At 40.3% G+C, this 12,005-nt stretch overlaps 1 pseudogene; it reads right to left on the minus strand.

The window, feature by feature from the left end:
* Positions 1–7,029: 7,029 nt before the first annotated feature.
* LOC125912124 (glyceraldehyde-3-phosphate dehydrogenase-like) lies at positions 7,030–8,083 on the minus strand (annotated as a pseudogene).
* Positions 8,084–12,005: the final 3,922 nt, after the last annotated feature.

The raw sequence follows: 12,005 nt of genomic DNA on the forward strand, positions 1-12,005 counted from the left end.
TTAGTAGACATCAAATATTTTTGAGCAGGAGACAGACATGACCAGATCTATATTTTAAGCAACATTCCTCTGGCCATGTTGTAAAAAGCAAATAACAGATGGAGAACAAAATGGAGATGCAAGAAACTGGAGAAAAGTCAACACTTAGGAGACACTGCACATACTCTTGTCTCCTCTCAAAGAAACACTACTGCACAGAATGACTCCTGAACTTTTTTGAAGGTTAAGTATTGGTTTGGCAGATGGGGACGTGGGAAAAGGCATTTTGGACCCAAAGAACAGCATATTCAAATGTGCAGGCATGAGAGAGAACTTTCAGCAATCTGCAAGTAGTTTTTGTTGAGCTTTGAAAGGGCCAAAGCTGAGCTTGAGAGGTGTCTAACTCCCCACTGGGCAAATCTACACCATTCTGTTATTTTGATCTGGGATTTTTTTTTCCTTCTGCCTAAAGAGCCTCTTTTAGAATTTCCTTTGGTACGGATATATGGACAACAAATTTACTCTGCTCCTATATGTATTTGGATTTGTATACAGATTTTCTATTCCAGTGCACTAATGTCTACACTTGACCAGTATCACACATTTATACTTGTTTTCATATCTAATGGTTTAGTCTTCCCCCTTATCACTCTCCTTTTCTAGAATTCTTCCTGAATATTCTTGCTTTTTACTTTTTCCATTTGCTCTTTAGAATCAGTTTGGCAGTTTATAAAAAATCCTGCTAGTATTTTTATTTAGATCACATTAAATTTATATCTTTTTTTTTAAGTTTATTTTTTTATTTTGAGGAGAGGAGGGGCAGAGAGAGAGGGTGGGTGAGAATCCCAAGCAGGCTCTGCACTGTCAGCGCAGGCTGATGCGATGCGGAGCTCGAACTCATGAACTGTGAGGTCATGATCTGAGCGGAAGCCAAGAGTCAGACACTTAAACGAATGAGCCACCCAGGTGCCCCATATATATATCTTAATTAGGGAAAGTTGACCGCATCATACTACTGAATCTTCTTATCTAAGAAGGAGAGATGCCTTTATATTTTTCCTGTACTCTTTTGTGCCCTTAAAGATACTGTTCATTTCTTGCTAAACTTTTTTTCAAGTTTAGGATGTTTACCTGTTATTATTATTTTTTTTACAGTTTAAATGGGATCTTTTCCAACATAATTTCTTGTTAGATGTATATTTGAAAGCTGTTGGTGGTTGTTGTTATGTTGGTTTTTGTACTCAGATACCTTATCTTGAATTCTCTTTTTGTTTATATGTTTTTTGGTTGATTCTCTTCGATTTTTTTGAGTCAATAAGTGTATCATCCACAGAGGCAAATTTTACCCCTTTCTTTCTGATTTTTACATCTGATTTCTTCTTCATTTGTTCGCATTAGAAAAAACTTCCAAAATGATACCAGAATTGATAGGTCCTGACGTAAAAACATTATTATTTTTATAGGTAAAATTCCTGGATGTACATAATTAATTTAACTAACCCCCCAAAATCAAAATTTATATTGTTTCCAGTGTTTGCAGTTACAAAAAAAAAAAAAAGACTGCAATTAATGATTGAAATTTTAACAGAGAAAACTTTAATTGTGCAATTAAATCTGTCATTATATAATTTTTTAATTTTAGAGAGGGAGAGAGAGTGCAAGCAGGAGAGAGGAGGGTAGAGGGGGAGAGAGAGGGGGAGAGAGAGAGAGAGAGAGAGAGAGAGAGAGAGAATGACTCTTACGCAGGTTCCACGCTCAGTGTGGAGCCCAAGACAGGAATCCATCTCATGACCATGGATCATGACCTGAGCCCAAATCAAGAGTTGGAAGCTCACCTGACGGAACCACCCAGACACCCCTGAACATTTTAAACTATACAAAAGGTGAGAGAGTAGTAGAGTGAAGCCTCATTTGCACATCATCCATCTTGAACAAGTGTCAACATTTTCCAATCTTATGTCATCTATTCCTCTTCCATTTTTTAAAATTTAGTATTTTAAAGCAAATCCCAGATATCATTTCACTCATAATCATTATACGTCTCTGAGGAATCTTTTAAATATAATCACCATGCCATTGGCATGCCAAACAAATTTAACAAATTAGCCAAACAAAATCGTTTCCTAATATCATTTACTGTTCAGTCCATTTTAAAATTTTTCCCATTGTTTAAAGGTGTCTTTTTACTGTCTACTTAAATCAGTATCCAAACGGTTTTACACATTGCACTTGGCTGTTACTAAGTGTTCTGTATTCCACGACAGTCACGCCCCTACCTGCACTCCCCCGAACACACATACTTTTTTTTCTTCCTATAATTGATTTCATGGAGAAGCCAGATCATTTGGCCAGCAGAATGTGTCATACTCTAGATTTGGCTGATTGCTTGCTCTTTCTGAATCTAAGGTCCTAGCTCTCTTCACCACTGCAATACACCTTGTTTCTCACTATACGTCACAGATGTTGTGACGAGGAAATGAAAACTTGCAAGTGATAGCCCATTAAACTTTCAGTGACACAGATATTCTAGAAATCCTGGGCAGTTTCATTCTTTTTACAATATGTACCCTTTTGGCTGAATGTTCAGGCTCTTCTGCCCTTGAAAAGCCTTTATGAGTCATTGACAGGCTTCATAACACTTATAAGCTGAGTTTGTCCAAGGACTTCAAGAACCTACTTTTTCACTTCTGGGTGAAGTCTAAGCCTAAAGGCTTGGTTTCCTCAGACTCTATATATATAGATTTGACAAGGTAAAGATGTTACGCTTTTGCAGATGACAAGATTGTATATATACAAAATTCTAAGGAATTAACTAAAAAACTATTAGAATTAATAAATGAGCTCAGCAAAACTGCAAGGTACAAGATCAATATATGGAAATTAATGTTGGGACACCTGGGTTGCTCAGTTGGTTAAGTATCTGTCTCTTGGTTTCAGCTCAGGTCGTGATCTCACAGTTTGAGTTCGAGCCCCGCATCAGGCTCCATGTTAACAGCACAAGCCTGCTTGGGATCCTCTCTTTCCTTCTCTCTCTCTCTCTGTTCCTCCCCCACTCATTCTCTCCCTCTTTCTCTCTCAAAAATAATAGATAGATGATAGATAGATAGATAGATAGATATTAAGGTTATTTCTATAGAGTAGCAATGTACAGACTGACAATGAAATCAGGAAAAAAATGCCATGGTGCCTGGGTAATTCGGTCGGTTGAGCATCTGACTCTTGATTTCTGCTCAGGGCCATGATCCCAGGGTCATGGGATCGAACCCTGTGTTGGGATCTGAACTGAGCATGGAACTTGCTTAAGATTCTCTCACTCTATGGGGCACTTGGGTGGCTCAGTCGATTAGGTGACCGACTTTGACTCAGGTCATGATCTCACAGCTTGTGAGTTCAAGCCCCACATCAGGCTCCCTGGTCTCAGCAAGGATCCTGCTTCGTTCCTCTGTCTCCCTCTCTCTCTCTGCCCCCCGCCCTGCTCACTCTCTCTCAAAATAAAATAAAAGATTCTCTCCCTCTCTCCCTCTGTCCCTTTCCCCCTGCTTGTGCACTCTCTCTCTAAAATAATAATTTTTTAAAATGTCGTTTATAATAGCATCAAAAAGAATAAAATCCTTAGGAACAAATCTAACTAAAATGCAATATTTATCCTTTGAAAACTACAAAACACTGGTGAAAGAAATTCAGAAAACCCAAATAAATGGAAAGACATCCCATGTTCATGGATTGGAAGGTAATATCATTAAGATGGCTGTATTCCCCAAATTGATCTATAGATTCAAAACAATTCCTATCAAATCCCAGGGCTGCTTCTTTGTAGAAATTAACAAGCTGACACTAAAATCATATGAACATTCAAGGGACCAAGAATAGCTAAGACAGTCTTGAAAAAGAACAAAGTTGGAGGACTCACACTTGCCAGTTTCAAAACTTACTACAAACCAACAGGAATCAAGACAGTGTATTACTGGTATGAGGATATAGATCAATGGAATAGGATTAAAAACAGAAATAAGCTCATGTATGTTCAACTGAATTTCAACAGGGGTACAAAGATAAATCAATGGTGAAAGAATAGTCTTTTCAACAAATGGTGCCAGGGCAAGTGAATAACCTCATATAAAAGAATAAAGCTGAAATGCTACTTCACACCATATACAAAATTAATTCAAAATGGTTTAAAAATCCAAATGTAAGAGCTAAAACCATAAAACTCTTAGAAAATATATAGGGATAAATATTCTTGGCTTTTCTTAGACATGACACTACAAGTACAAGCAACAAAAGAAAAAAAAACAGATAAATGGATTTCATCAACACTAAGAACTGCATCAAAGTGTCACTCAAATGAGTGAAAGACAACCTAGAGAATGGGAGAAAATATTTGCAAATCATATATCTAATAAGCAATTGCTATCCAGAATATACAAAGAACACCTGCAACTCAACAACAAAACAACCCAATGTAAAACTGGGCAAAGGACTAAACAGACATTTCTCCAAAGAAAATATCCAGATGATTGTTAAATATATGAAAATATGCTCTTTACTGGTTATTAAGGAAGCGCAGATCAAAACCATAATGAGATGTCACTTCACACCCTTCAGGATGGCTATTACAAAAAAGCAGAAAATATTAAGTGTGGCAAGGATGTAGAGAAGTTGTAACTCTTGAAATATTGCTGCTGGGAATGTAAAATGGTGCAACTGCTGTGTAAACAGTTTGATAGTTCCTCAAAAAAATTAAACATAGAATTACCATGTGATCTGAGGTGTGTGGGTGGCTCAGCTGCTTGAGCATCTGACTCTTGGTTTCAGCCCAGGTCTGATCTTACGGTTAATGAGTTCAAGCCCCACATTGGGCTCTGCACTGACAGTGTGAAACTTGCTTGAAATTCTCTCTCTCTGCCCCTGCCTGGCTCGCTCTCTCTCTCTCTCTCTCAAAAATAAACATTAAAAAAATTTACGTAAAGGGAATCATACAGTAGGAATTCTTTGTTGCTTGGATTCTTTTCATCAAAATTGTGTTTGTGAGATTCGTTTATTTTCTGAAGGCATAGTTCATTCTTGTGGTAGCACTAGAGTCTCTGGGAAAATATACTGCTATTTTTGTATCCACTTTACTTTTGACAGGCAGTTTAGTACCTTCCAATTTTAAATGTTTAAAAATGATGTTACTATTGGGGCACTTAGGTGGCTCAGTCAGTTAAGCATCTGACTTCGGCTCAGGTCATGATCTCACGGTCCGTGAGTTCAAGTCCTGCATTGGGCTCTGTGCTGACAGCTCAGAGCCTGGAGCCTGCTTCAGATTCTGTGTGTCCCTCTCTCTGTTCCTCCCCTGCTCACACTCTGTCTCTCAAAACTGAATAAACATTAAAAAAATAAATAAAAATAAATAATAAAAATAAATTAAAAAGAACTGTTCATGCCTACATAAAAGACTACTTACCAATACCCCCTCCCTGGTGAAAAAACCCAGGGCTTTATCTGGTTATTGTGTTCAGCTCTAAGACCAGGATTTTTGGCTGATGTATACACATAGTCTTCTTCGTCAATTTGGAAATGGCCCCTTGAGGCCTGGCAACCTAAAACGTATCTGATATCTAATATAGCTTTAAGATAAAGAAGAAACAGGGTAACTATATGAAAAGCCTACCTCTGGAAAGGGGTGAATGTATGGAAAATAGCACACAGCTGTCATTTTTCTACAGCATCTATTATATCCTGATCGGCAGGAATATAGAAGAGTCTCCTTGTTGGTAAAGTGAGTTTCTTGGCCAGCCAACTGGGAACCTCTAGGTCTGTTCTCTGTAAAGATCTTCCTTATTGTCCACCATGACCTCTGGCTCTTCCTACTAGATGATCTTTCTGGTCCTTATTCTCCATGGCTATGCCAGAGGTGGGCATAGGGAAAATGCCCTTTTTGGAGACTACTCAACTTTAGCTGTGAGCCTAGAAAAGAAACAGACTGTTAGGTTTGGGGTTTCTTTGGAAATATAGTTCCTATAAAAGGTTCAATTCTTTCTGCTAGTTATCACAGCCAAAGAAAAGAAAAAAATTTTTTCCCAGTCACTATAGCCAAAGGGATGCAAAGCTTTGAGAGGCTAATGTTGGAGCCTACACCTATTCCTGGAACTAAGGGTGAAGTTGCTTCTATCTCAAGCCCAGGAGTGTGTGTGTTTTGGGGGATGGTCCCCAGCTTAAGATCCCCTTCTATTGCCATTAGAAGGGGAAATGGAAACTAAGTGACAAAAATAATTTACATTGTCAGACATTCTTTGGGTCAGGTGTTTTCAACTTTTCTTCACTATTGCAGAGAAGACAGATGTTCACATTTATGACATATTTCCATGATACATTCACAGCATAATGCCAGTCTCTGATAGCTATCTATAAAATTTCCCCCCTTCCTCTCCCAGAAGGCATATTGAAATGCACACATATCAAAGTGATGTTATTATAGAGATAACCTGAATCTGCTCCAATTAGTTCTTAGATATATCACTTGCAAATTTCAGTACTTTATTACTACTAATGAATTTATTGTGACTTACCTTGCAATTGATTGTTAACACACCAAGTGTATCACAGTCATTATATACTTGGGGGAAGGGTCTTATCTTTGGTACCCCAAGTACTCCTTAGTTATGTCTTATTTTGATCTCTTGGTAAAACTAACCTTCCTCCTTAGAGCAAACATTGCCAAGTAATAGAAAGAAACACCCAGGATAATGGGGCATGTCCACTGGGATCAAGTATTTCTAGTGAAAAATGCACCAAGCAGATAATCTATACAGAAAGTGTTAGAAATAATGTGTATTTTTAATTTAGAACATTCCTATTTTCCCCAATTATTCCCCATATTCCCTTTTGAGGGGGGCTGGGTACAGTATACTTTATTGATGGTCCATGACAAGGCATGACTCCCCAGACCCCTCTCCTTCTTCAGGGGATCTGGGATGGAAATGGTGTGGAGATTGGGAGATTCTCAGTGTGTTGGGGGATGATTTGGGGCAAGGACTCCCCAACAGCTGAGGGCCTCTCTCTTCATCTTGCTCTTGCTGGGGCTGGCAGCCAGGTGCTGTTACTCCTTGGAGGCCATATATACCATAAGGTCCACCACCCAGGTGCTGTAGCCAAATTCATTGTCATACCAGGAAATGAGGTTGACAAAGTGGTCAAAGTGGTCACTGAGAGCGATGCCAGCCCCAGCATCAAAGGTGGAAGAGTGAATGTCTCTGTTAAAGTCACAGGAGACAACCTGGTCCTCAGTGTAGCCCAGGATCCCCTTGAGGGGGCCCTCTGATACCTGCTTCACCACCTTCTTGATGTCATCGTATATGGCATCTTTCTCCAGGTGGCAAGTCAGATCCATGACATTGGGGGTGAGGACATGGAAGGCTACGCCAGTGAGCTCATTCAGCTCGGGGCTGACCTTGCCCACAGCCTGGCGGCGCCAGTAGAAGGATAATGTTCTGGGCAGCCCTTCGGCCATCACACCACAGCTTCCCAGAGAGGCCACCCGTGGTCTTCTGGGTGGCCGAATGGCATGGACTGTGGCCATGAGCCCCTCCATGATGCCAAAATTGTCATGGAACACCTTGGCCAGTGGGGCCAAGCAGCTGGTGGTGCAAGAGGCATTGCTGACAATCTTGAGAGAGTTGTCATACTTCTCATGGTTCATGCCTATCACAAACACGGGGGCATCAGCCTTAGCTGATACATCATACAGAGATGATGACCCTCTTGGCCTCACCCTTCAAGTGAGCCCAAGCCTTCTCCATGGTGATGAAGACCCCAATGGACTCCACAACATACTCAGCACCAGCATCACTCCATTTGATGTTGTCAGGATCTCGGTCCTGGAAGATGGAGATGATGGGTTTTCCATTGACAACAAGTTTCCTGTTCTCAGCCTTGAATGTGCCATTGAATCAGTCATGGGTGAGCTTGATAGAAATAATAGAACTGCATTAGCTGTGGGTGGAATCATACTGGAGCATGTAGACCATGCAGTTGAGGTCAATGGAGAGGTCACTGATGTTGAAAGCAGCCCTGTTGACCAGGTGCCCATATAGCCAAATCCATTTACTCTGACCTTCACCATCGTGTCTTCGGGACACGGCTGGCACTGCGCCAGAAGATGTAGCTGTCTGTCGAATGGGGAGGAGTAGAGAGTCCTGTTTTCTTTCCTCAAAGTGTAAACTGGATAATTTTAGCACAAAGGTAATTAATTTTCTAGTCTCCTATATTCTATTCAGGGTATTCTTCATCTCATTTTTGTGTATTTCTTGGGCAGAACGATCAGTCATAATTGAGCTATTTCAACTATGGAAATAATGTTATTTGTTACTAAACCCCGCGCACAAAGTTAATCACTTGGGTAAATAGAGAATAAAACTAACATCAGTATCATCCTAAAATTCAGAGCCTTTTTTTTTAAGACTAAACAAGAAGTTCCTCAGAGAAACGTGAAGCAGCTAACGTTGAGGGTACATAAGGCTAAGAGAGGGTGACTTTAAAACCTGGAGAAGGCACTAAGCTTCCTTATTCTGCTTTCATTTCCCTTTCCCATATCATTCAGGCGATGTTTCTTCATCTGTGATGGAAAGGAAGCAGCATTCTACATAAGATTTAGTACTATAGCAGATTTCTTTGTTTTTAATCTCTCTATAGATCTTCCTCAACTTATGATGGGGTTACAACCACACAAACCCATCATAAATTGAAACTATTATAGTTGAAAATGCATTTGATACACCAAACCTACTAAACACCATAGCTTAGCCTTGTCTACCTTAAACATGCTCAGAACACTTATATCAGCCTACAACTGGGTAACATCCTCTAACACACACAAAGCCTATTGTATAATAAACTGTTGAATGTGACCTCATCTAATTTCTAATGTAATAAAGTGTTGAATAGCCGATGAATACTGTACTGAAAGTGAGAAATGGAATGGTTGTGTGGGTACAGTTATAAGTGCACTGGTGGTTTACCCTCGTGACTGTGTGGCTGATGCCCTGCTGCAGATGATGTGGAGTATCGTACCACACTTCACCAGCCTAGGGAAAGATCAAAATTCAAAATCTGAAGTAAGGTTTCTACTGAATGTGTATCACTTTTGTACCGTCATAAAGTTGAAAAATTGTAAGTCGGGGATCATCTGTGGCAAAGTAAACTTGCAACTGCCAGGGTGGCCCATTTCAAAGAAACCTACCATACAAAAACCCAGTTTACAGCGTTAGAGTGTTGCAGGATGATTTTGCCTTTATAATTTAAAAAAAAAAATTTTTTTAACGTTTATTTTTGAGACAGAGAGAGACAGAGCACAAATGGGGGAGGGTCAGAAAGAGAAGGAGACACAGAATCTGAAACAGGCTCCAGGCTCTGAGCTGTCAGCACAGAGCCTGACACAGGGCTCAAACTCATGGACCGTGAGATCATGACCTGAGCCGAAGTCGGACGCTCAACCGACTGAGCCACGCAGGTGCCCCAGATTTTACTTTTATAAAATGGATTACGTGTACATGGGGTAGACCAGGTAATGACATGCTCCCTTAATGTATTTAAATACTATACATTTTTGTAGACTTATACATACCAGGAAAACAAAATCTGCAGAGAAACTTGAGACTAAAAGCCTCAGGGGGGAGGGAAAAAAAAAAGAAAGAAAAAAGGCCTTAGAAACCACTGCCAAATGGGTTATGAATCATAAGTGAAGATAAAACATGTAGAAAATTATAATTAGGAAAATCAATCCAACAAATATTCCTTAGTTATGGCCTACATATGTGTTAAGCTACAGAACAATACAAAGATGAGTAAGATAGGATTCTGTATTCTCAAGTTAGCTGGTGAGATAAAACTATCTTATGTAGGGTGCCTGGGTGGCTCAGTCAGTTAAGCATCTGACTTAGGCTCAGGTCATGATCTCAGGGTTCGTGAGTTCGAGCCCCGCGTCCGGCTCTGAACTGATAGCTCAGAGCCAGGAGCCTGCTTCGGATTCTGTGTCTCCCTCTTTCTCTGCCCCTCCCCTGCGCTCTCTCTCTCTCTCTCTCCTCTCAAAAAATAAACAAACATTAAAGAAATAAAATGAAAACAATCTTATGTAATAAAATATGGAATAAGTTCAAACTCTGGGGTATAATTTGCAAGTGTCATAAAAGTATGTAGAAAAGATGAGTGGGCTAGTTAGAGAAGGCTCCATGGAAAGGCAGTGCTTGCGGTAGGTCTTACAAGACAAGAGAAGTCAAGACAAGACAACACGAATGACCACACAATGTGGGAGGCCCACAAGACCAGCCTGACCAGAGCAGAGGTTGAGTGTTAAAAATCTGTTTTAAACTGAGTAAAATGCTCAAGTATGGGCCAGATTATGAGGAAACGCAGCACACCACAGAAAGCATTGGATTGGCAAAAAATGGCATGACAAAAATGTGTCTTAGAAGTACAAGGTAGACTAGATTGAAGGCTGTTGAAATAATTTACATCACGTCAGTAAATATTTACTGAGTGCCTACTACATCATTGCCTTACATACTGTGGAGGACACAAAAATGAATACGATGTACACAACTCCTGCGCTCAAGAAGCTAATCTGTATGGCAAAGACATAAATAATTGTAATACCAAGTAGAAAATTAAAAGGATGGGGACGCCTGGGTGGCTCAGTCGGTTGAACGTCCGACTTCAGCTCAGGTCATGATCTCACGGTTCTCATGGGTTCGAGCCCCGCATCGGGCTCTGTGCTGACAGCTCAGAGCTGGAGCCTGCTTCTGATTTTGTGTCTCCCTCTCTCTCTCTCTGCCCCTCCGCTGCTCGTGCTCTGTCTCTGTCTCTCAGAAATAAATGTAAAAAGAAAATTAAAAGGGTGATTTTTCTGTTCTCAGCATCTATGAGATTCTCGAAGAGTCTCGAGGCACTGTAGAGATTTAAAAAAAAAAAAAAGGTATCAAGTTGGGGATAAAGAAAGGGGTTTTTTTGCTTAAAAAATTTTTTTTAAATGTCTTTATTTATTTTTGAGACAGAGAGAGACAGAGCATGAGCAGAGGAGGGGCAGAGAGAGAGGGAGACACCGAATCCAAAGCAGGCTCCAGGCTCCGAGCTGTCAGCACAGAGCCCGACACAGGGCTTGAACTCATGGACTATGAGATCATGTCTGATGCTTAACCGACTGAGACACCCAGGTGCCCCTCCCCCCGCTTTTTTTTTTTTTTTTTGCTTTTAAAGGGGTGTATTCTTAAATGGGCCCTGAAGGAACAACAGGATTTCAAAAGGCAGAAGTGAAGAGAAGGAAATTCCAGACAGTAGGAGGCAAAAATAATACTGTTGGGAAAAGCACTACTATGCAAACTGGGTTCAGTCCCAGGTCAGGAACCAGTTCTGTCCTCTTGAACAAGTTTTATAACCTCTCAGAACTTCAATTTCTCCCCTGTAAAATGAGGATAATTGTATCTAATTCATTGTGTTGTAAAGATTGAATAATAAAACATGGCTTGCTCGCTTCAACAACACATATACCGAATAATAATGTACAAAGAGCATAGCACATCCATCGACATATAATTGGCACCCAACAAATGTCAGCTGGGCTGTTATAGTCAGAAAGTTAGCGTGAACTGCAGAGGGTGGTAAGCACAGATGTTCTGGAAACATTAAGAAAACTAGTTGTTTTAAGTATGAGGTTCATGTGTGAAGATAGATGTCTTAGTTCGTTCAGGTTTCTATAACAAAATACCTAAACTGGGTAGTTTATAAACAACAGAATTTATTTCTCACAGTTTTAGAAGCTGGGGAGACCAGCCCACTGCAATATAGAATCCTCAGTCCAGGCAGCGAGGGGCAGTAAAAAGAGTGTGGACTTTGAGTCCCAGATCTACCAGTCACTTCCACCGTGATCTTGGACAAGTCTCGCTTAAGTCCCAGTTAGGCCATGTCCAGGAATGAAGGCAGAAAATACCTATCTTTTGCCCAATGACTACATCCATGCTGTGTACTGAGTGTAGGTTTATAGACTCAGTCAG

Source organism: Panthera uncia (genome assembly GCF_023721935.1).
Source record: "Panthera uncia isolate 11264 chromosome C1 unlocalized genomic scaffold, Puncia_PCG_1.0 HiC_scaffold_4, whole genome shotgun sequence".
Lineage (NCBI taxonomy): Eukaryota > Metazoa > Chordata > Mammalia > Carnivora > Felidae > Panthera > Panthera uncia.